This window comes from Eschscholzia californica, unplaced genomic scaffold (assembly GCF_041429995.1).
Source record: "Eschscholzia californica isolate CP2 unplaced genomic scaffold, dmEscCali1.0.p SCAF_4, whole genome shotgun sequence".
NCBI lineage: Eukaryota > Viridiplantae > Streptophyta > Magnoliopsida > Ranunculales > Papaveraceae > Eschscholzia > Eschscholzia californica.
The window spans coordinates 33,615,179-33,638,583 of record NW_028238461.1 but is presented as its reverse complement, the minus strand read 5'-3'; the positions used below and the strand labels follow the sequence as shown (position 1 = coordinate 33,638,583).

Sequence of the window (23,405 nt, the reverse complement as noted above, 5' to 3'; positions counted from 1 at the left end):
GGACTGTCTCTTAAAATACTAAACCAAATTTTAAGGACAAAATACAATTTCTTTTATTTTATTTATCGAATGTAAGTAATTAGGTACATAAACTCTTTTATTGATACAAATTACATTTGTTTCCATTCTCCAATGCGCTTTATACCAATGCCCCTCATGTGTGAGTCATGTTTGGGCTGAGGTAATGGCTTAGTTAACGGATCTGCAACATTGTCATCCGTGTGAACCTTGCAAATGACCACATCTTTTCTTTCTGTGATTTCCCTGATCACGTGGTACTTCCTTTGGATATGTTTGGACTTTTGGTGTGCTCTTGGTTCCTTGGTTTGGGCTATTGCTCCATTGTTGTCACAATAGAGAGTTACGCCCTCTTCTATGCCAGGTACGACACCGAGTTCCATTACGAACTTTCTGATCCAAACTCCTTCCTTTGCAGCTTCCGAGGCCGCTAGGTATTCTGCTTCAGTGGTAGAGTCTGCAACTGTGCTCTGCTTGGAACTTTTCCAACTCACTGCACCTCCATTCAGACAGAAGACGTAACCAGATTGCGATTTGAAGTCGTCTCTATCCGTTTGAAAGCTTGCATCCACATGGCCTACAACCTTTAGTGTATCTTCCCCGCCATATACCAGGAAGTGATCCTTAGTCTTTTTCAGGTACTTTAGAATATTCTTGGCGGCGTACCAGTGCGCTTCGCCTGAATTCGATTGGTAACGGCTTCACATGCTCAAAGCATATGAGACGTCTGGGCGAGTGCAAATCATGGCGTACATGATTGATCCTATTGCCGAAGTATAAGGTACTTTCATCATGTGTGCTAGCTCGTCAGGACTCTTAGAACACTGATCTTTGCTAAGCATCATACCATGTGACATTGGAAGGAATCCTCATTTGGAGTTTTTCATTTCAAACCTCTGAAGAACCTAATCTATATAAGTTTCTTGACTGAGTCCGATCATTCTCCTTGATCTATCCCTATAAATCTTGATTCCTAATATGTATTCTGCCTCCTCTAGGTCCTTCATGGAAAAGCATTTCCGAAGCCAGTCTTTAACTGATTCAAGCATCGGAATATTGTTTCCTATGATTAATATGTCATCGACATAAAGGACCAAGAAAACTAGGTTGCTCCCACTAACCTTCTTGTAAACACAAGATTCTTCTGCATTCTTGAGAAATCCAAATTCTTTGATTTTATCGTCGAATCGAAGATTCCAACTCCTGCTTGCTTGCTTGAGTCCATAAATGGATTTCTTAAGCTTCCAAACCTTTCCAACATTATTGGAATCTACAAAACCTTCGGGTTGTGGCATGTACACATTCTCTTCCAAGTGTCCGTTTGGGAAGGCAATTTTGACAAGGAAATTGTCGAAAATAGCAACTAGTTGATATTTTCTCAATTTCTTGAGGAGGTAACGTCCAAACCCAGCCAAAGTTGGCAGGTTTAATGTTCATAACATAAGGAAACGTCCCTCCAAAAATCATCACAATCCGAGCCCTAAAAGTGCCCAAATCGGTTTAGGTCCAAAACCCCGATTTTGGGCTTTTTCTACTATCTTTGCCTAATTTCTCTTTAGGCCTATGAGATATGTTTATGGGACACTCCCATTATTATATTTCTTTCCCACTAGTCATATCCTTGATCAAATTGACACTCTTATGTGTAACCCGTTATAGGACCGGTTGAAGTTAGCCGCGAATTACTTCGTAATTCGATGATCGTGGTTGGTTTCTAGCTTAAACTCCACGACCCCTAAATCAACCGGACTTGATGATCTTTGATAGGCCTAAAATAGGTCTATTCCCGCAAGTATACGGGGTCAAGTTATAGTATTTTAGTAAATTCGTGAATCGTCCCAAGGAATAGGTAGGTAACTTCGGATATTGACGGCGAGTTTAGCCCAATAATCAAAATGTCAATAACTAACTTAGAAAAAACACACACACACCCCACTCATAAATTTGATGATTGATTGGTCAGAAATAAGAAAACAAAAAGAACTAACTAAACTATCTAAGTGAGAGGTGAGAGAGATTCAGGAGAAGAGTCGCAAGAAGTCGGATAAGATTCGGGTGAAAGTCAAGTGAGAGGGATACTTTGGTTCACAAGATTGATAACGATTTCTACTAATTATCTACTAGAATGGAAAGTTAATTAACTTCACCCACATACATTGACACTCCAAAGTATAATGCGTCACAATAAGTATAATCGATCACAAGTTACTATGCATCGACTATCTAGCTATGTACGCACTATCTAATTACGTATCAATGAACTAATATGACATTCCAAAGTATAATGCGTCACAATAAGTATAATCGATCACAAGTTACTATGTATCGACTATCTAGCTATGTACGCACTATCTAATTACGTGTCGATCGACGATTAAGATCGAGGCCTCTAATTCATAAAATTAGACGAAGTTTATTGAACTCGCATTTAAGAAATAATAAGTAATTCATCATAAATCAAATCATGCTTCACAAGTATTCGAATACAAGAGTTAGCTAAAAATATCGGATGAACAATAAATGGAAAAGAAAATGATGAGAGAATCCCCCTTTTTCGATGTGGTTCGAGGCTAAGATCGTCGGAAAATATGAATTGTTAGTTGCAGCAGATCTCCCCTTAGCAAATTCTGGGTTCCCCATAGCGACCACCATCATCTTCTCCATTTAGAACACAACCTCCATTAAAGCTAAACCCTAGCTTTCTCTCTCTAACAATCTTCAACCAAAATCAAATCAAACCACATGGGAAACAAGCCAAGGATGAGGGGAACAAAAGGCCCAAGCTTTCGGACTAAGGTAATGACCGGAAACTAAAGAAAAATCCGGCCAAAGAGTATGAAGAAATCCGGCCAAATACATGATTTCCGGCCAAAAGACCTTAGATCCAGGCCAAGGTGTGCTGAAGCCGCGTCCCGAGCTTGTTCCGAGCTGCAGGTCCGAGCTGCAAGTGCGTCCCGTGTGCGCGTCCGGCCGTGAGGAAGCTGCTGCCGAGTGCTTCCGTGAAGCTGCTGTTCGTTGCTGTTGTGTGTTGTGCTGCCGGCCTGCTGCTCCCTTGAAGGCGTCCCGTACCAGCAGCCGTGCTCCTGTGCACGTCCCTTGAAGCAGCCCGAGCTTGAGAAGCTCCCATCCGTCCCGAGAAGCTCTTGTTCCGGCCAAGCTTAGGCCGGCCTAGGTGATGGCCGGCCTAGCTTGGCCGACTCCTTCTTCTTCTCTCTTGCTCTCTTTCAAACCCTAGTTTCTCCTCTCAAGAACACACAAACCCTAGCTTCCTCCTTGCCTCCTTTTCTCTCTCTTGCTTGGGGAAGAAGATGAATAGTCCTTTGACCCTTTTCTCTAACTTGATTAAAACCCTAGACTTAGTCAAACTTGACTAAGTCTTTAGACCACAAATGGGTGCCCATAAAATCCCTACACATTTCTTCTTCTCTTAGTATTTCTTGGGTTTGGACTTGGTTTTGGGCTTTGATTTATAAACCAAGAGGGCGCCTCTAGCTTCTTCTTTACCATCTAACTTCAAGAACAAGACTTCGGCTTCTTTCATTCACAACTTTCCCGTCCGAACTTCAATTTAATTTCCGTTTTCACCGTCGGACTCGTCATTACCACCGCCACTAATCACAGTCGGCCTAACATCGCCTATAAAAGGCCCCCCACATCGCCCTTCACAAGACACGATCTCTTTACCCTAAAAAGATGACAAGAAACTCAGAGTTCCCATAACCCACCCCCTAAAAGGATTAATGAATATTCATTCTCTTACTGCAAAGAGCACCCTGATAGGCTTGAGCGTCGGAGCGGTTTTCGAACCTTTTGCAGGTTTTCCCCCCTCGGGAACAGACGAACAAGAGCAAGGAGCAAGGAGCTGGAGTAAGGAACGAGGAACAGGAGCTGGAACAGAGAGAAACAGAGCAGGAAGCAGAGCTGGAAGCAGAAACGCTAGGCTGAACAACACTCAACGCAATGGAGTAATCTTACATAACGGAGGTTGTCATGCATCAACTCCCTTTTTCATGCTGATATAACGGAAGACCAATTTTTGACATAAGCATTTGGCGCTAGAAGGAGGGGTTCTCCAGTAAAATCATCAATTCAGTAACCCGAATCTTATTTACCAAACTTTTCAGACTAACTGCTCCCCTGAGTCCCTCAGGCAAACATGTCAGCAGAAGACTACCCGTCCGACGAAATTCGGGAAACATCCCTCAACCACATGATATACACAGCGGCCCTCAAACGGCTCGAGGTCGAGAGAAGGCAGCAAATAGAGAGAATCACACAGCTATAGAGGAACCTTAGCGCGGCGGAAACTGCGTTAAGAAAGCCAGTGCCAGAAACACTCGAATCTCTGCTCTGGGAAAACCTCACGGAGACCAACGACCCAGTCGGCCCCCTAACCCTAGGCCCGGGATCGTACTCCGGGTCGTTAGACCCATGGAAATTCCTTGAAAATTATGTCGCGATAATGAGTTTTCGCACGACCAATATGGACGATTAGTGCTCGACCTTCGCTACCTTGTTGCGAGGACCCGCCTGATGAGACATGAAAGTGTCCCATCTGGATCTCAAATTAAGGCTAGTTAGTCCAGTTCGAGCGGTTACTCTGATGATTTGTTTGATTTTCTTTCTCAGGTGTCTTTACAATGCTTAGTGTGAAAAAAGATGAACTCGGGAGAAATACTCATAATGAGCATTTTGGTCATTTGTTAATTCCGGAAATTTAGCCAATGTTGATATTCCGATGAAACATAGAGTCCAAAACGATCCCAACGGCGAAAGCGGAAGTCAAATCGGAATTCGGATGCGACAGTTAGACCAAGTCAAAGATTTGAGCTTATGGCGGTTGACCAAATCTGCTTGATGACACATGGCGCACAATCTGAGGGTGAGTGTGAAATATTCAGTACACTGTTGGGCATTATGGGATGGCACTGAGGATTTTCCGGTACAAGAATCGAGTGCATTGCAGCTTCTGTCTTCAGTGCTCCTCGAGGATCTGACGGCCATAGGTGACAGACGCGCGGGTCAGCAATAAAATGGACGGCCTTCTCGGTTTTGTTTGATGAAACCTTCTGTATCAAAGTTTCTTCCAGGGCCGGTCCTGAGATTTAGGAGGCCCGATGCGAGTTCAGAAAATGTGGCCCTTATATATACTATTTGTAAATCACTTGAATATTGTTCTTTTTAGATTTTTTTTACACCAAAACACTAACGATTGTTTTTTTTTTGAAATCAAAATTTTAGTAAGTTATTTCTCAATCAACAAAATATCTAAATTATTAAAGTTTCTCGTGGTAGAGTAGATCGAACATAAGGTTTAATCAAATTCAACTTAGAGAAACTTCTTTCTCCAGATGCGACAGTAACATGTATAGTTAAGAAATATTTGTAAGCAATCTATCTGTTTGGGTATAATCTTTTCTTATCTTTCAAAAAGTTTGACGCTTCAGTCGGTTTTTTATCTTTCTCGTCACAAGACGTTTCATTATTTTCAGTTCTTAGAACAAGTCAAGTCCATCCATATCATATAACCTGTTCTGCCTTAGAGATTCAGAAAAGTACATGAATCTCTCAAATCATTATCAGACTTTAATTTTTCGAAATTGAATATACATGCATCGTCCAATCACTTATCACCCTTTATAATAAAACGAGTATAACATGTAAGATAATTGTCTACCATATTTGTCAAAAAAACCCCAAATTAATAATTCTTGTGAGACTTTTATTTAAATTGACTCTTATTTCTTTTTTAACAAACTTAAATCAAATAGAGATAAAAAATAATTGAGTCTTATTACATTTTTTTTGTTGAATTTATTGAGTCTTATTACATGATAAATCGATTATTGATTAAGCTATAAATAAAATTCATAACATACTACAAATAATTCAACGATAAAGATTTATGTGTTCTTTAGGACTTTATCATTGTTTACCGGTAGTGGTGAAACAATTACATAAATAAATCGATTAATCCACGAATAGGTCCTTTTACATGAATTAGTGTTCTTAGAATTAGGTGTTACATTATTGTTTTTTTTTGTTGTTGAAATGTATTATACTATTATTGTTAATAATGATGAAAGTAACTACAATGTGCTCAATGTTAGAAGTTATTATTCTTTGTTGAAATCAAAGATGAAAGAACATTTTTTTATTCTTGAAAAAGGATGAAAGAGTAAAGAGATGAAATAGTTATTGGGATGATGAGACATGGAAGGTGGAGAAATCTTTCAAGAGAGAGACAATGAAACTCTTCGTATTGATATGCAGGGAGAGATAATGAGTTACATGTCTTTTGTTTGTTGTGGGCCCCATAAAATTTAATGGGGTTAGAAAATAGAGAATTTGTGGCCCCTATTTTTCAATAGTGTTGTTAGTGTGGCCTTTAAAGTTCACGGTAAAAGATTAGAGTCCAGCATTTTTCTTAAGCAACTGAAACTTTGGGGGCCCTTAAAATGTGGGGGCCCAAAGCAGGCAAAGCCTTGCTTTGGGCTCAATTCACACGTGATTTGCTCCAATTGACTGGTTCAATTCTTTCCTTACAAAACGAATAGAGGATTTTAGAGAAAGAATCAGAACATAAGGAAACAAATTTTAAACCCGAGAGATGAAGGGGTTGCGATTGATTCTAGAGAGGAAGCTAGATTAAACCAGTAGAGAGAGAAACAGTGAGATTAGTAGAGAGAGAAGGAAAGGAATGAAATACAAAAGGAAAGAGTGATGATCAGATATTTCATAGAAAGGGAGTTGCCGTTTCTTTAATATTTTCATTTTTCAGAAAGGAAACCGAGAGAGCTATTGTTGAAGATTCGACACATTTTTAGAAGGAAAAGGGAGAGCTTGGTTGGAGCTTCTGTTTTCTATAAAACAGGGATTTGAGGAGAGCAAAATCATCTCGGTTGGGGGTCAAAAATCACCATCTCTAAGCTCAACCAAATAGAAACATTAGAGAGAGAGAGAGAGTGAGAAGAACAGAGGTATCATTATAACTCGGTTAAGCAGAGAATAACAATTATCATCTTTGCATCCTCTTCTTCTTGTACTGTTTTCTTTGTTTTTGTGAGAGGAAGAAAGAAACAGAGAGTTAGAGAGAGAGAGAAATAGAGAGAGTTGTAACAGAAAGTTGGATAAGAAATTGTGTTTGATAGTTATAGTTTTTCTTTAGTTCTTTATTATTTTCTCTGATCCTTTCGGATACAGTAGAGAGAGAAAGAGAGAGTGATTTAAGAAGAAAGAAATAGAAAGAGAAAAGAGTTGAGGGAGACGAGAAAAGAGAGTGGAAAATAATTTTCCCACAGGGAAAATATTTCCGAGAAGATGAGAAAATTAATTTCCTTAAGGGTCTGTTTGTTTGGAAAACAGTAAAAATAGAAAGAAAACCGCTCCTTAGGGTGCGTTTGGCTGCCAAACAAGAAAAACAATTTCCAGCGAGAAAAAGTTTAGTTTTCTTCCATTCTCTTTTATTCTTCATATTTATTTAAATCTCGATCATGATTAGCTAAGACTCTCCATCTAGGGTTTAGATGAAATTATGATCTTGCACGAATACTGACTTATTATCTTAATAATTTGATAAGCAATTCATATATATTGATTTCCGATAAATAGTTGTATTTCTTCGTCGATTGTAATTCTGAGTTGATTCGTCATATTTAGAGTAACATCTTTAATGACCAATGCTTCTTAGTTGATAGCCGAATTTTATATGTCTAATTCTTTCATTGCTTATGCTTCACAAATCTTGATTCATCATGTTTAGGTTAGATTCTTTAATGATGAATACTTGATAGTTGAAAGGTAATAGTTAGAGTCGTTAAGAATTGATTATATTGAGTCATAAGAGATATGAGATTGAAGTCGACGTTTATGTATGATTAGAATGGACTCGAAATCCTAGGCTTCTCCCCCCATTGATCTTTACCGTTATTAAATTGTCTTCGTTATTTTTTTTAATTTTATTATCACCAAAACCAAAACCAAATTTTCAAAAACAAAAAAAACCGTGTTACTTTTAAGCCTTAAATAGGTTTCACTTAGTCCCTGCGGATCAACCCGGTCTTACCGGATTTTTACTTGACGCCCGTATACTTGCGGGTGTAGACCTTTTAGGGTAACCTTTTAGGCCCATCACTGTCCGGGATTGGTGTCGATCGTTGACGTCGGAGTCTACGAGGTCCTTCGCGGAATTCGCTCACATATTCCTTAAAACCTTTGGTAAAGAACAGACCGACAAGTGAGCCGCTCACTCTAACAGGGATAACCAGACCAACAATCAGGCGCTCCGAGAGATGACTTTCACTATAACAATGAGTAGGCACCTAGCAGAGCTGGCGGAAGAATTCAATAGCATATCGGAAACTTTGATAAAGGAGCTCATGTGGAAAGAAACGGAGTGAGAGTTCGAAAGAAGGGAAGACATCAATGTCATAGCTGGTGGCCAACCTGCGAAAGATATAAGGATAACAAGAGGCGCCGGAAAAACAGCGAAATCATGTCAATACACGACGAAACGACACCCCCCGTGGTTTTCACCGATGAGGATCTGAGAGGGGTAATCACACCCCACACGGACCCTCTAGTGATAACAACGTTAGTGGCTAACTGGAGTGTGGGGCGCATCCTAATCGACACTAGCAGCTCCACCGAAGTGATAAGCAGAACATGTCTCAAAAAACTTCAGGTAAGGGCGCACTATTCCGAGACCTATGAACATTATCTAACGGGTTTTGGATAGGATCAAGTGAAGGCTGGCGGGATGATCACCCTACCCATACTCATTAGAGAGGGGACGACTAGCAGGGCCATGATGCTAAATTTCGTAATCATCGACAAACTACATGATACAACATTATCTTGGGAAGAAATTTCTTGAGAGAATCAAGAGCTATAATATCGATGAATCATCTGATGATAAAATTCCCAATCCCGGGAACAAGTCTCGTGTGCACGGTGAGAGGGGACCAGGCAGCGACTAGAGAGTGTTACGCAGTCTCGGCTCGACACTGTAGAAGAAGGGCAACAGTTCCAGCCCCCAAGGGTGAAAGAGAGGTCGCCAATCGCGAGCGCGCAACAGACATGCAAGAGTAAAGCTGCACACGTCACCACTTTATCTCCCCCTTAGTTTTTTACCCTAAATATATTTCTGCGAATAAAGCCGTTAGGCAGGAGAAGTAGCGCTACTAGCTACATATTTTATTAATAAACAAAATATTTTAGCAAAAAGGCGACGCTATCAAAGGAGGAGTCCTAGTCAAACACACTTTGCTTCGACAAAACAGGTAGCTCTGGTAGCTAAGGCGATGACCAGAAGCCCTAAGGAGCAGTCTTAGTTAAACTGAAAGTTTACTCGAGTAAAACTGACCCTTCACCAAGGTCCCAAGGAGGAGTCCTAGTTAAACTGACCGTGCTCAAGCCGGCATATTAGGCAGTTCTGGTAGCTACGGCAACGACCAGAAACCTTATAAGGAGAAGTCCTAGTTAAACTCACTTTACTCGAGTGAAACGTGGTCCCCACTGAGGATCCTAAAGAGAAGTCCTTGTTAACCTACAACCCTGGAAAATGTAACCGGGGGTATAAGGAGAAGTCCTTGCGAAACTAGTCGTGCTTAGGCAGACAAATTAGCTCTGGTAGCGAAAGCAACGACCGGGGGTACGGGAGGAGTCCCGGCGAAAACTAGTTGCGCTCAAGCCAACGAAACCAACCCTGGTAGCAAAAGCCACGACCAGGGGTCCAAGGAGAAGTCCTAGTTAAACTAGTTGCGCTCAAGCCAACGAAACCAGCCCTGGTAGCGAAAGCCACGACCAGGGGTCCAATGAGAAGTCCTAGCCAAACTAGTTGCGCTCAAGCCAACGAAACCATCCCTGGTAGCGAAAGTCACGACCAGGGGTTCAGGGAGAAGTCCTAGCTAAACTAGTTGTGCTAAAGCCAACAAAAAACAGCCCTGGGAGCAGCAGCCATGATCAGGGGCAAGGTTCGGACACAAAAATCATTTCAAAGCTACGCAGTTATGCTAATCTGGGTTCTATTTTGCGGAGGGAGTTAGTAAGGCTAGGTCATACTAGAATAAATCCAAATTATTATTTTCTGCAGGAGCGATCATTTGGAGCATGCGTAGTAGGTTTAGGGAAAATTGCATTAGTAAGCATAGGGATATATTAACGTCAGCCCTGAAATCTCTTATGCAGCATTAAGCGAAGGAAACTCAGAAGGAAATAAAGGAAAAAGTAGAGTCAACAAACTGAATAAAAATCCCAACATGGACAGTTAAAATACGAAGCAAAACATAGAAGGAAAGACGAGGAAACAAAACAAATCAGAGCTCCTCTGCGGAAGGCAGAGGATCAGGAAGATCATCAGGAATGGGTTGAGGAACGGAGTAGGTAGAGCCTTCATCAGAGTTGTCATCCACCGGCACCACAAAAGTCGCTGCCTCGTTATCCCACTCGTCATCGCTAAAGGGGAAGTCTTCTCTGGAACCCAGTCAACAGCAACCGCATTAACGAACAGGGGTACCCTATCTCTATCAACATGCCGCAGGGGGACGGAGTCTTTGGGAGAATAGAAATGCCGAGCTGCCTACCAGGCAACCTGGAACCCCAACTTGCGTTGTTTCCTCATAATGACAGAAAACTCGTCTCCACACTTGAATGTCGCCACTACCTTTGCCCGGTTCAACTCAACAAGTTCAAAAGTGTTAAGACGAGAGTCTTTAAGGGCAGCCTTGTCTTTCTCCCTTCGAAGTTCCAAGGAAGCCTCATTCTCCTTAAGGGCCTCGAGTTGCTTCTCCAGAGCAGAAATGCGGGCAGTAGACTGAAAAAATTGAAGGTCAGCACCGGCCTGAGACTGTTCCGCTGCTAACTTCCAGGAGTCTCGGTCAGCAGCAGAGATTTTCAAATCATAGGTTAAAATCTTAGCCTCAGCCTTATAAGAAAGGGCCTCCTTTCAGCCTGGAAAAGCTGAGCCTCCAAACGCTCGATTTGACTCCGGTATAGCTCGGGAGCCCTGAAAAAGGAAAAATAAATTATGTAGCTAGTGGTAACTAGCGGGACAAACAATGAAGCAAGAGTACATGCTAAGAAAGAAGACTGTACCTCGCCTTGAAAATAATGATCGAGACCATTAATCAAGGAAACTACGAGGCGAGGAAGGTCCTCAGGCCAACGAGCCAACTTTGCGGAGGAATGGATCCCAGCCCTGGTCCTCAAAGCAACGGTACCCGATGGAGGTGTCGCCTTAAACCAGGGTCGTGCCTGAGTATTAGAGGGCCCAGTGCCAAAAATTTAGCTAGGCCCCCCTTGCATAAATAAATCTAAGAAGTTTTAGTAAAATAACATAAGGTTCAAAATAATTCGACTATGAGAAAATCATATATCGTTTATTAATTGAAAAACAATATATTTTGAAAAGGTAAAGCGACAGTAATATCAAAAATTTAATTAGTTGGTTCATCGATAAAGTGACTGAAATCGGGATGAGGAATGTCATCATCAAACCCTACGTCAACCATCACAATTTCAGAACTCCTGAAACATATCATAATCATCATTATTTTCGTTTTTTATACAAACTTCAATTAGGTTCTAAGTAAGCATTAGATTTCGACTAGAGAGGCAGAAGTTAAGATTTGTATTTTTTTAGAGTGTCATAATGTGTAACTATATGAAATAATAACTTAAAAAATAATAGTATAAAGATCAAAATAAAAACTATATTCTTTTTCCTACATTGGAAAAAGGTTTAAGGAAAGAAAACAAACTAAGATTTAGAGATTGAGAGAATAAATCAGAGATATAGAGATTGAGAGGAAAAAAGAAAAGAACGGTTAACCTTTTAGAAACAAAAAATGTGGAGAAAGGAAAATGATAAATGAAAGGAAATTTTTAAATATTATGGAAATTAGAGAGAGAATCTCGGTAACTTAACTGCTGCTAAAAGGGAAAGTGGATTTAATTGGGTAGTATCGTATTGACTTTCAAACCTATTAACTAACTAATACTACACAATACAGAAGAATTGTGGGCCCCGTGTGGTGGAGGCCCAGTGCGGCCGCCCTGCCCGCACTGCCCACCACACGTCCCTGCCTTAAACGAGGATGAAGGAACCGAAGGAGTAGCTGGACTGCCAAGTTCTTGAATAACGACACCGACAAAACTTCGACCAGCCATCGACTTAACACGAGACCTCTTGGATGCAGAAGAAGATGGCGGGCCGTCGGTCCTGACCCTCTTCTTCAAGAACACTGATTAAAAAAACTTTTCCAGCAAGAAACTCCCTTTTGCAAGAAAGAGAAACAAGAATTCAGAACAAGGAAGCGAGAAGATACCTGGAAGAGAAGGAACCACTTGGGTCTGATGCAAGGCATGAAAATTAGCAAGCTTTTAAGGAATCAACCTCTCTTTCCCCTTATCCAAAGCAGACAAGTTTTCTGGACACATAACATCCTCGGCGTCAGGGATAAGTTTAGGGCGATCGGCGGAAGAGCCAGTAGCACGAGCAGCAAAACCGAAATCCTCGACAGCAGAATCAGGACGAATGAATAGAAACTTCTCCTTATAGTGAGGAGGTTTGTCTAACATTATATATTGCTTGGTTTATCTGAACAAGCTTGTTTTTTAGGGTGCACACCCGAAGAGTACGAATTTTTTTTTTTTTTGTTGAACAACACCTCAAATAACAAACAACCTAACATACAAACTAGTTCAGAAGGAAAGAGGGAAACACATTCCAAACACGATTACAATTGTTTTTACGAGCCCATTTGGCTAGCTTGTCTGCATGAAGGTTTCTACTGCACGAAGTGTGCGAGTATATGATGTCTTTGAAGAGTAAACTTTCTTTCATATTGCTTCAATTTGGGCTTGAGATTGCCACTGAATTGTCCTTGTCGTCCTCTGAGATGGTCAATGATGGATTTGTTGTCTCTTTCAATATGTAAATATTCGATTATCTTCTCCAACGCCCATGAAAGGCCGAGTAATATTGCTTTGCATTCACATTCTTCCGCGTTTCTGCCTCGTGTTGGCTCTAAAAAACCAGATTTGAAGATCGAATGGTAATCATAGACAATGCAACCAATGTCGTATTATTGAAGAAGCGTTCGCCATGCATGGAGACTCACATGGCGAGGAACAAAATAGTCATGTGGACTTACAAAATGAAGAAGTAGCAGCTCTATCAAGAGTGTGGGAATCGCCATTATCAGATTCTTTAAAAATTAATTTTGACGACTCATTTAAAGATGACAAGGCAACAATTGCTGCAATTTGTAGGGACCTTGACGGAGTTTTTTGTCGGCCAAATCAAGATTTATACAAGCTACATCTACAATGGAATCTGAGGCTGGGCAGCATTACTAGCCATAAAGTTGTTACTAGGCTTTCGACACCGAGAAGTTGATATAGAAGGAGATGTTTCTACAATTATTAAGGCTTGTTTGAATAAGAGGGATATTCCTTCTTGGAGAATCAGACCCATTATTGAGGAGATCCACCACTTCAGTGACCTGATTCACTCAATTTTCTTCAAACATTGTCTTCGTTCAAATAATATTACAGAACATACTTTAACGAAGTTTGCTTTGAAGAATGAGTCGAACAATATTTTGCAAGGGCCACAACCCCCAAGTTGTATCTCAGTTGAATTACATATTGATACACCCAATATTGTGCATGAAGTTATTATGGGAGATTTTGACACTAACCCCCACTTTTATATCGATATTAGGACTACACCCCCGTTTTTGAAAAACTTTTGATTTACACCTCCACGTAGACGGAAACCGTAATTTCTAGTTAAATGATATTGTGTGAATCACACATGTGAATCAGGACAAAAATACCCTTATGTATGATTTTGACGTCGACCTTCACTTTTGTATCGATATTAGGATTACACCCCTGTTTTTAAAAACTTTTTATTTTGTACCCCACATGGATGGAAAACGTTAACTTCTAGGTAAATGTCAGTCGTGGGAATCAATAATGTGAATCAGGACAAAAATGCCCGTATTTATCATTTTTAGTTCCATCTCAATACCTTTTTTTCATTCATTAATCAACACTACCCAGACAACGATTTTGCAAAATTTTGTGAAAAGAGGTATCAACAACTGACATTGAGATGGAAATTAAAATGTAAATAAGCGCATTTTTGTCTTGATTCACATGTGTGATTTCCACGACTGACAATTACCTAGAAGTTAACATTTTTCCGACCACGTGAGGGTATAAATCAAAAGTTTTAAAAAATGGGGTGTAGTCCTAATATCGATATAGAAGTGGGTGTTAATGTCAAAATCATACATAAGGGTATTTTTGTCCTGATTCACATGTGCGATTCGCACAACTGACATTTAACTAGAAGTTAACGTTTTCCGTCCACGTGGAGGTGTAAATCAAAAGTTTTTACAAAACGGGAGTGTAGTCCTAATATCCATATAAAAGTGGGGGTTTATGTCAAAATCTCCCTTAATAAAATATAGACTTTAAGTCTAGTTTCATAAAAAAAACTTCCATGCATGTTTTGTGGTCGGTCATAAGAATGAATGATTGACCAAATTGGGCAAGCGTGTTTGCATTATTATTTAAAGGATGAGTAAGGAATTATTATGTAGAATTCAACCGAGGAAAAGCTTGTAGTAACAATTTTTATATATTCACGTATTCAAAACTATGTAACTATTATCTTTGAAAATCATTTATAAAAATTTTTGACTGATGATGTAATATGATGGATTTTTCTCAAAACATTTTAACATGTTAATCTAAATAATAAGGAAGGAACGTATCATTTTTGAAATATATCCTCCTCTTCAAAGATTAAGATTACATGCACGTTCCAATATTATCTTAAAAAGTTGAGATTATATCTCTCAAGTTTATCTTGAAACCCTCTATAATGGCCAAGATTACACCTTCCAAACTTATCTCAAAGGATTGAGATTATACTTCCTAAATTTATCTTCAAACTCTCTTCTGTAGCCAAGATTACACCTCTCAAACTTATCTCTAAGGATTGAGGCAGGGCCGGCCTATGCCCAAAGCCACCAAATCGGTGGCTTTGGGCTCAGGTCCATAAGGATGTCATAGGGACCTCCAGAAATGTTAAGAGTACAGATAATGAGGTAAAAATTCTTATTACTAAATGAGATTTAGCTTTGTTGGTATGGCACTTATATGTTACTGGTGAGGTCATGTGTTCAATCCCGTGTGTCAAAGTTATTTTTGGTTCTTTTTAGTTTGATTTTCTAAATAAGATTTGATAATAAAAGATCTTTATTTTTTGTTGAAACGATGTAAAAGATCTCTAGAATTAATGTAGTTTCCTAAGGTCCTATTTTGTTTAATTCACATTTCTTGATCCATTAATAAACATCATAGTAAGTACCAAAAATATTGTTGAGTTGATTATGTTCGTTTGTACGTATTGTTTTCATGTAACCTGAGTGATTCTTTTTTCATTCTGAAAAAGGAACTACTATATGATACTTATGTTTTGAACCCCTATATAAATCGGCTAAAATGTTGCTAGTTTGCATCTAAGTTAACGAAAAGTTGTTACGATGGTTGAATTTCAGTAAAAAAAAATGATGTTTTAGTGACTCATATTTCGTTTTTAAACTATACATGGAACTGTAGTGCCCAAACTTTCGAGTCAGAGAATCGGACGAGTTGGAGCGTCGAGCAAGCTAGTGGTTTGTTTTGGGATTTGTCTTTGAATACTTCTTTCAGTTGATTCAGACGACCCATTGGATAGTTGTCGAAAAATAATAGATTTTGATCGGTCACACGTAAGATCAGACATTGTTTGGCTATCATTCCGTATTCGGTAATGTCATTCGTGATCGAATTACTTGGAGCTATATAATTTCTTCATGGTTGACTATGGGAGGAAAAAGAAAAAAAGAGGTTAAACTCGGAGTCTTAAAATTATTGATCCCGGATGAATTAGTTGGGTACAAATATGATGGGATTTATTAAATATGATGGGATTTATTTAACAAAGATATAAATATGGAGGCTTGAAAGTAATTTAGTCCCATGGCCACTTCATGCCTCGACACATGTCACTAAAGCCACCATTCTTGACAAACCCAACCTAACCTTTTAATTGAATTTTAAATTCATTTGTAACTTTTTTTTTTTTTTTTTTGATGAAGGTAAATTCATTTGTAACTTACACATAGCTACTGTGTAATGGTTACACGTGACCAACCCAAATCAACCATTTTCCTTTAAACCCAATTCACTACTCAAGAGTCAAAGTAAAATTCCATTCAAACAGGAGCCGTGGGAACCAAATTGGTTTTAGGGTTCCAAAATTTCTTTCGTCATTTTCTTTGTGTTCGGAATTTTATGAAATTTTTTTTTCAGGTAATCCTATTCAACTCGCTCAACCTTACTAGCAGTTTGGAATATTCTATTTCGTCCGAATTTGGTGGATATGTGATAGTTATATTGAAGACTGTATGGTTGGATCTAATTTCTTTTGGGTTTATAATTTGAAGTGCCTATTCTTTAATTTCTTCGAATAATTCATGTTCAAGAATATGTTTAGGATATTATGGACTATTTTGAATGTCCATATATAGACGTGATGTTGACGAATTATTTTACTGCTCGAATTTCATATTGGGACTAGTTTTGAGAATGAATTGGAATATAGAGAATACATAGAGAAATTTGCTCCCGGGCGGAGATATTACGGTTATTAAATCAGCGCCACCTTTTGTGGAGGAGATAATTCAGTTATCCTGATTTTTGGATCATTTTTACGGTTATTTGGCAGTTTTGAGCAGTTCCTTTTTAAAAATTTTCAAATTTTCTCGGAAACCGGCTTGATAAGCCCGGGTTTCCTTCATTAGTCGCTCTATAGGGGCTTTTCATCCTCAAAGTTTTAGACTTTAATCTGGTTTAGTGTTTTGTCATTGATATAATGGAATCAACAAATGCAGATTTAATCCAGCAATTCTCAGAATTAACCACAGAGGACCCTCCAACGATTCAAGTTGAAGGAGCAGATCTCTTACCTTGGAACAATGAAGTCATTAAAAATGGTGTCGTTTGGATTCAGAGTAATAAAAAGTAGTAGACATTGCCCAAGCTATGATGCGTTTATCCAGGGTGATTCATGGACCGAATAAATTTTTATTATCGGAAGTTCAGGATAATGTGTTTCTTATGAAATTCAATATCGGATCTGAATTAGACATCGCATTAGAATGTTCTCCATGGGTTATACAGGACGAATTAATTATATTACAGAAGTGTCAACCTGACATGCCGCCAGGGAATCACGTATTCGATAAGGCATGGTTTTGGATTCAACTTCATGGAGTACCAACGGCATACCTCAACAGTACAGCAATTAATCGCATGGCGAGTTCAATCGGAAATTTTGTTCCTACTACGAAGGAAGAGGCTTCAAAATGGAGTTTGTTTGGGCGTGTGCGTGTGGAATTAGATATTACTAAGAAACTACCCCCTCGGGTTAATCTAAAACTGTCTGATCATAAACTGATATCTATAGAAATTCGAGTGGAGAAATTAGCCCGCTTTTGTATCTATTGTGGGTTTTTGGGACACACTATGAAATTCTGTCCCACTGTCCTTGCTTTTGGAGACATCCTTAAACAGGACATTGATGATGCTACCCGAGTTTATGTTGAAAAAGCCTTAATCCCTAAATATAAAGAGGAATATAAAGTTCCTTTTACCACTAGAAACCCTATTCGTGAAATGGGTTCATTTGTATGTAATATTATTCCGAGATTGGCTAATCTTAATTTAAATGATACTGTAGGTACAGGGGAGGAACAAGTTGCAGCAAATAATTTAATTAACCAAAATTTTGGGGACCTCTTATCCAATCTTATCGAAGCGAAGAAATCAAAAGTTCAACGTAAAAATGGAGATTCATCAGTCTACTCTAATATTCTTTATTCGGAATGTCAAACAAACTCGAAAAGGAAACAGAGTCGAGATCGTTCTAACTTGGTGGTCGACATGGAAGAGGATACTTCAACACAAACTGTTAGATCTATTAAACAGTATAAGCACACTTCTCGTAACTTGCAAGAGGGAAGTCAACAAGATTGGGTACCGGCAACCCAAATGCCGCAAGGGCCATGAATGCTTTTGCTTGGAGTTGTCGAGGGCTTGGGAACACCCCGACAAAGGAGACACTATCACAGTTCCTTGGGGCTATTAAGCCTTCTATTGTATTTCTTTCGGAAACGAAAATTTCCAATTATATTCCTCTTACTTGTTTCAATAAATATAATTTAACTAAGTTTTATTCTGTTCCCTCTACGGCTCGCAGCGGTGGTCTAATCTTACATTGGACCCCGGACCTACAATTAGATATTCCCTTTTCGTCGCCTAATCTTATCCATGCGACAATTCAGAATATGACTGATAATATCCCTTGGGATTTTTCCTCTTTATCTATGGACCTCCACAGGTCTATAACCGGTCAACCTTTTGGACTAGACTTTTACATCGCACTGAGGGCATAACTAACCCATATTGTTGTATGGGTGACTTAAACGCATTATTAAATCAATCAGAGAAATGGGGCGGCAGTACTCACATTCCTTTTATGTCTAATTTTCAAAACTTTGTGCGTGATGCAAATCTTATGGATCTTGGTTTCAATGGTCCGGCTTTCACTTGGACGAATAGTAAATCAATTCATCACCTAACTAAAGAAAGATTGGATAGAGTCTTATGTAACGCTGATTGGCTACTCAAATTCCCGACGGCAGGAGTCTTTCATCTGCCTCGCTACAACAGTGATCATGCCCCCATTCTTTTGAAATTCAATGTCCAAGGTAGTACTATGAATACTATTTCCAAATTCGAAGTATTCTGGACAAAACATGAGGATTACTCTGCCATTTTCAAAGAAAAATGGGATCAAAGTTCGGGTAATTTTACTGACAAGATTCAAGAAGTAAAGGATGAAATCAAAAAATGGAGTAAGAGGGCATTCGGAGTCATTAAAAATCGTCTTTCTATCCTTAAGAATAGACTGTTGAATATCCAAAATTTAGACCTGATGAGACGTGAAAATGTCTCATTTGACTCTCTTAACTTCGGTTAGTTAGTCCAGTTCGAGCTGTTACTCTGATGATTTGCTTGGTTTTCTTTCTCAGGTGTCTTTTACGGAGTTCAGGGTGAAAAACAGATGAAATCGGGAGAAATTGATGTCAGGGGTATTTTGGTCATTTTGTGATTCTGATTTCATGACCAGTATTAGTGCTCGGATGGAAAGTAGAGTCCAAGGTGAACCCGTAGGCGAAAACGGAAGTCAAATCGGAGTCCGGATGAATAAATTAGAGCAAGTCAAAGTTCGGGTCAAATTTGGTATGCTAGAAGTCAAGAGGGACACGTGGCTATATGTGTGATCCGACCCGACCCGACCCGACACGACTCGACCCGACTCGATGACGTCAGCTGACGTCATCATCTTCTTCTTCCTTTTATAACCGAGAGCTGGTTATCTTCTTGAAAAGGAGATTTTTCGAAAATTTGAAACAGGAATGGAAAGAAATTGAGAAGATAGGATAAGAGATATTGATAGAGAAGGAAAGAGGACAGCGGGAAAGGAAAGAATGAAAGATTAGAAACCGAGAGAGATCGAGTGGTTTTTGTCTCGGTTATAAGAGAAGACAGGAAGAGAGATTAATGGGATCTCATCTTGGAGGGGGATCATCTCCTCTCTTTGAGCTCAACTTAATAGAAAAAATCAGAGAGAGAGAGAGGGAGATTGAGAGAGTTTTAGTGAGAGAAAAACCGATCATCATCATCTTCTATCTTTTCTTTCTTCTTCGATTGATTGTAATTTTCTTTAGTGAGAGAAGAAATTACAGAGAGAGAGAGAGAAGAGAAAAATAGAGAGTTGTTTTGGGAAGAATATTGGAATAGAAAAAAAACAGAGAACTATCTTCATTGAATTTCATATTATCAATTTCGATTTTTCTTCTTTTCTTCTCTGTTTAGCTACTGTTTCTAGTGAGAGAGAGAGAGAATATAGAGAGAGAGATTAGAGTAATAAAGGAAGAAGAAACAGAAACAATAGTGAGAGAAACAGAATTGAAGAAGGTGAGAAAACTATTTTCTCTCAAGGAAAATATTTCCGGGAAGACGAGAAAATCGTTTTCCCGGAGGGTGCGTTTGGCAGATTTCTGAAAAAAACAGAAGAAATCCTTTCCCTAAAGCTCTGTTTGGCTGAAACCTGGAAAATCAGAAGGAAATTACTTCCCTAAGGCTCTGTTTGGCTGGGAAATTTTGTAAGAAACCCAACTTTTCTAATTTTCTTTTCTTTTTCCATATATTTAAGCTTCAATCCTTTATCATGAAGAACTAATTTTATATCTAGGGTTTAGATGAAGTCGTACTAATCAATTTTTCGACAATTTATTAAAGTTTTTTTTTTACCATTTTTAACGATAAAACCTTCCGGGTTTTCAGACCGTTCATGGACTGAAAACCTGAGTTATACAAAGAACAATCGAATTAGACCAAATTAATTTGTCGTTAGAATTGTTAGGAAGACGGATTCAGAAAACCCTAGGCTCTCCCCCATTTGAGTTCCTTGTATCATTTGTAATTATTTTCTTTCCGCAATTTTATTTTAATATTTTATTTATTTTATTACCAAAACCTCATCAAAACCAAAAACCAAGTTACTTTCAAGTCTTAGAATAGGTTTCACTTAGTCTCTGAGGAACGAACCGGTCTTACCGGAAAAATTACAACTTGACACCCGTGCACTTGCGGGTGTAGACCTATTTAGGGTAACCTTTTAGGCCCATCAAGACCCAACAAATGATGTACTTAATATTGAGAGTGACATCCAAGAAGAAATATTGTTTTTGGAAGGTCTAAGTTGTACCAGGACAGAACAGAGGGCAAAGGTTAATTGGGTTCATAATGGGGATAGAAATACTAAGGCATTTCACTTAGCGATGTCTACCAGAAAACAGGAAAATACCATTCACCATTTAACTAAGTCCAACGGTCAGATCACAAGAAATATTGAAGAGATTGAAGCGGAGTTTACGGCTTTTTTTCAGAATTTATTTTCGGCAGATCAAGTTACTCTACCTCCTACCGAGGTACTTAATTCATATAAGGTATTTTCGGCCGAACAAATAGACGACATCTCAAGGATTCCGTCAGCAGAAGAGATAAAAGCAGTGGTGATGGAAATGGGAGCAGTGAAGAGTCTTGGACCGGATGGACTACCTTGTTTTTTCTTCCAACATAATTGGGAAGTAATTGGTCCTGAACTTATATGCTACATACAAGACATATTCACATCAGGTTCTATCGATCCAGCTTTAAACTTTACCACTATTGCTTTAATCCCTAAAACTAGGAACCCGAGTTTCGCCTCTGAGTTCAGACCTATTTCCCTTTGTAACTCGGTCTATAAATTCATCACAAAAATCATCGCCAACCGTCTCAGACCTTACCTGGAAGAATGTATAGCTTGGAATCAAAATGCATTTGTCCCTAATAGTCAAATTATTGATAATATTATTATCACAAAAGAATTAATCCATTCTATGCATCATTCCAGAGCTAAGAAAGGGGTCTTCTCTTTAAAGATGGATATGGCCAAAGCGTATGACCGCGTTGATTGGTCTTTTCTCAAACTAGTTCTTAGTGCCACGGGCCTTGAAGGTCGGATTCTCAATCTGATTATGTCTTGTGTGACATCGGCCCGATTTAATATTCAGCTTAATGGTAATAGAGTGGGTGACTTTTCGGCCTCTAGAGGCCTTAGGCAGGGGTGCCCGCTGTCCCCTTACCTTTTTATCCTCACCTCTCAATCTCTCTCTCTTTTATTTGATTTATATACAGCCCGAGGGACTTTTACAGGTTACAAGCTCAATCCGGACAGTCCTAACATATCTCACCTACTGTTCGCGGATGATTTGATAGTATTCGGAAAAGCAAATACAACCAATTTGCACAATTTAATACAACTAATGAACCACTATTCCTCTTTCTCTGGTCAGCAGGTCAATTACTCCAAATCATCCTTATTTTTTGGCCGAGGCATACATCAAAGCATCCAGAATCAATTCATCACTCGACTATCAGCACCACTAATGACCGATCAAGAAAAATATCTTGGCTCGCTTATCCTCAAAAAAAGCAACAGAATACAAAGTTATAAGTGGTTGATGGATAAAGTAAATAGTAGGCTTTCAGGATGGAAGAACAAAATGATAAGTCAACCTGGAAGAACAGTCCTTATACAATCAGTTCTGTCTTTGTTTTGTACGTATCCATGTGGGTATCAAATAATGCCAAAAGAGGTTATCCACGAATTAGAAAAGGTCGAAAGAAGTTTCTGGTGGGGTCATGCTACAACTGAAAGGAAGATCCATTTTATCAGATGGGAAATTATAACTAGTCCCAAAATTAATGGAGGTCTAGGTATCCGATCGCTATATGAAGTAAACCAAGCTCTTATGGCAAAAATGATATGAAGATTTCTAACTGATAAGGATGCAACTTGGGTTCAACTATTGAAATCAAAATATATCAAACAAGGAGACTTCTGGACTTATAATTGTCCAAATAAATCGTCTCATTTTTGGCAAGCAATTACTCATATTAAAGAACCCATGAAAAGAAACATCTTATGGATCATAGGAGATGGAAAATCAGTAAAAATCACTCAAGATCCTTGGTTACCTAACATTATAGACCATATCCCTATACCTATACTTCCATTACCAGCTACTATTACCACAGTTTCAGATCTGATGCAAAATAATCAACGACAGTGGAATATATCTTTGATCCAGAGACATTTTGATCACATAACATCACAAGAAATTATAAACATCAAAATCAGTGATAGACAAAATGAAGATAGACTTATTTGGTGCCCTTCTAAAACAGGTAAATTTTCGACAAAGTCTTACTATGCAGAGATCAAAACATTACCACAACTTGATGAAGAAGCCTCGGATTTCCCTTGGAAATTATTTTGGGCCAAAAAATCGATGAATCCGAAGATTCAAAATTTCATTTGGAAGATGATACATGGAGGTCTAGCGACTCTTAACAATATTGGTAAGAGAATTCATCATATTAATCAATTATGCATCATGTGTAACCAAGGTGAAACGGAAACGAGTACACACCTGTTTGGAAGCTGCCCCCTTTTTGTAGATCTGAATATCAAGGCAGGAACCATAGATCTGCTAAGGAGATTGGAAGACCCCATTAAAATATTGAAGTCATTGCTTCAACAAAAAGAAAGAGGTAACAAAGAATGGTTTACTTTTACCTATTTGATGTGGGAATGGTGGAAGATGAGATGTGAGAAACATTTCAACCAAAAGCAGCCGGATCTAGAC

The 23,405-nt window shown here is 38.9% G+C and overlaps 1 pseudogene; it reads right to left on the bottom strand.

Moving 5' to 3' along the window:
- Positions 1-268: 268 nt before the first annotated feature.
- On the bottom strand, positions 269-812 carry LOC147544223 (secreted RxLR effector protein 161 pseudogene; annotated as a pseudogene).
- Between the last annotated feature and the right edge of the window lie 22,593 nt (positions 813-23,405).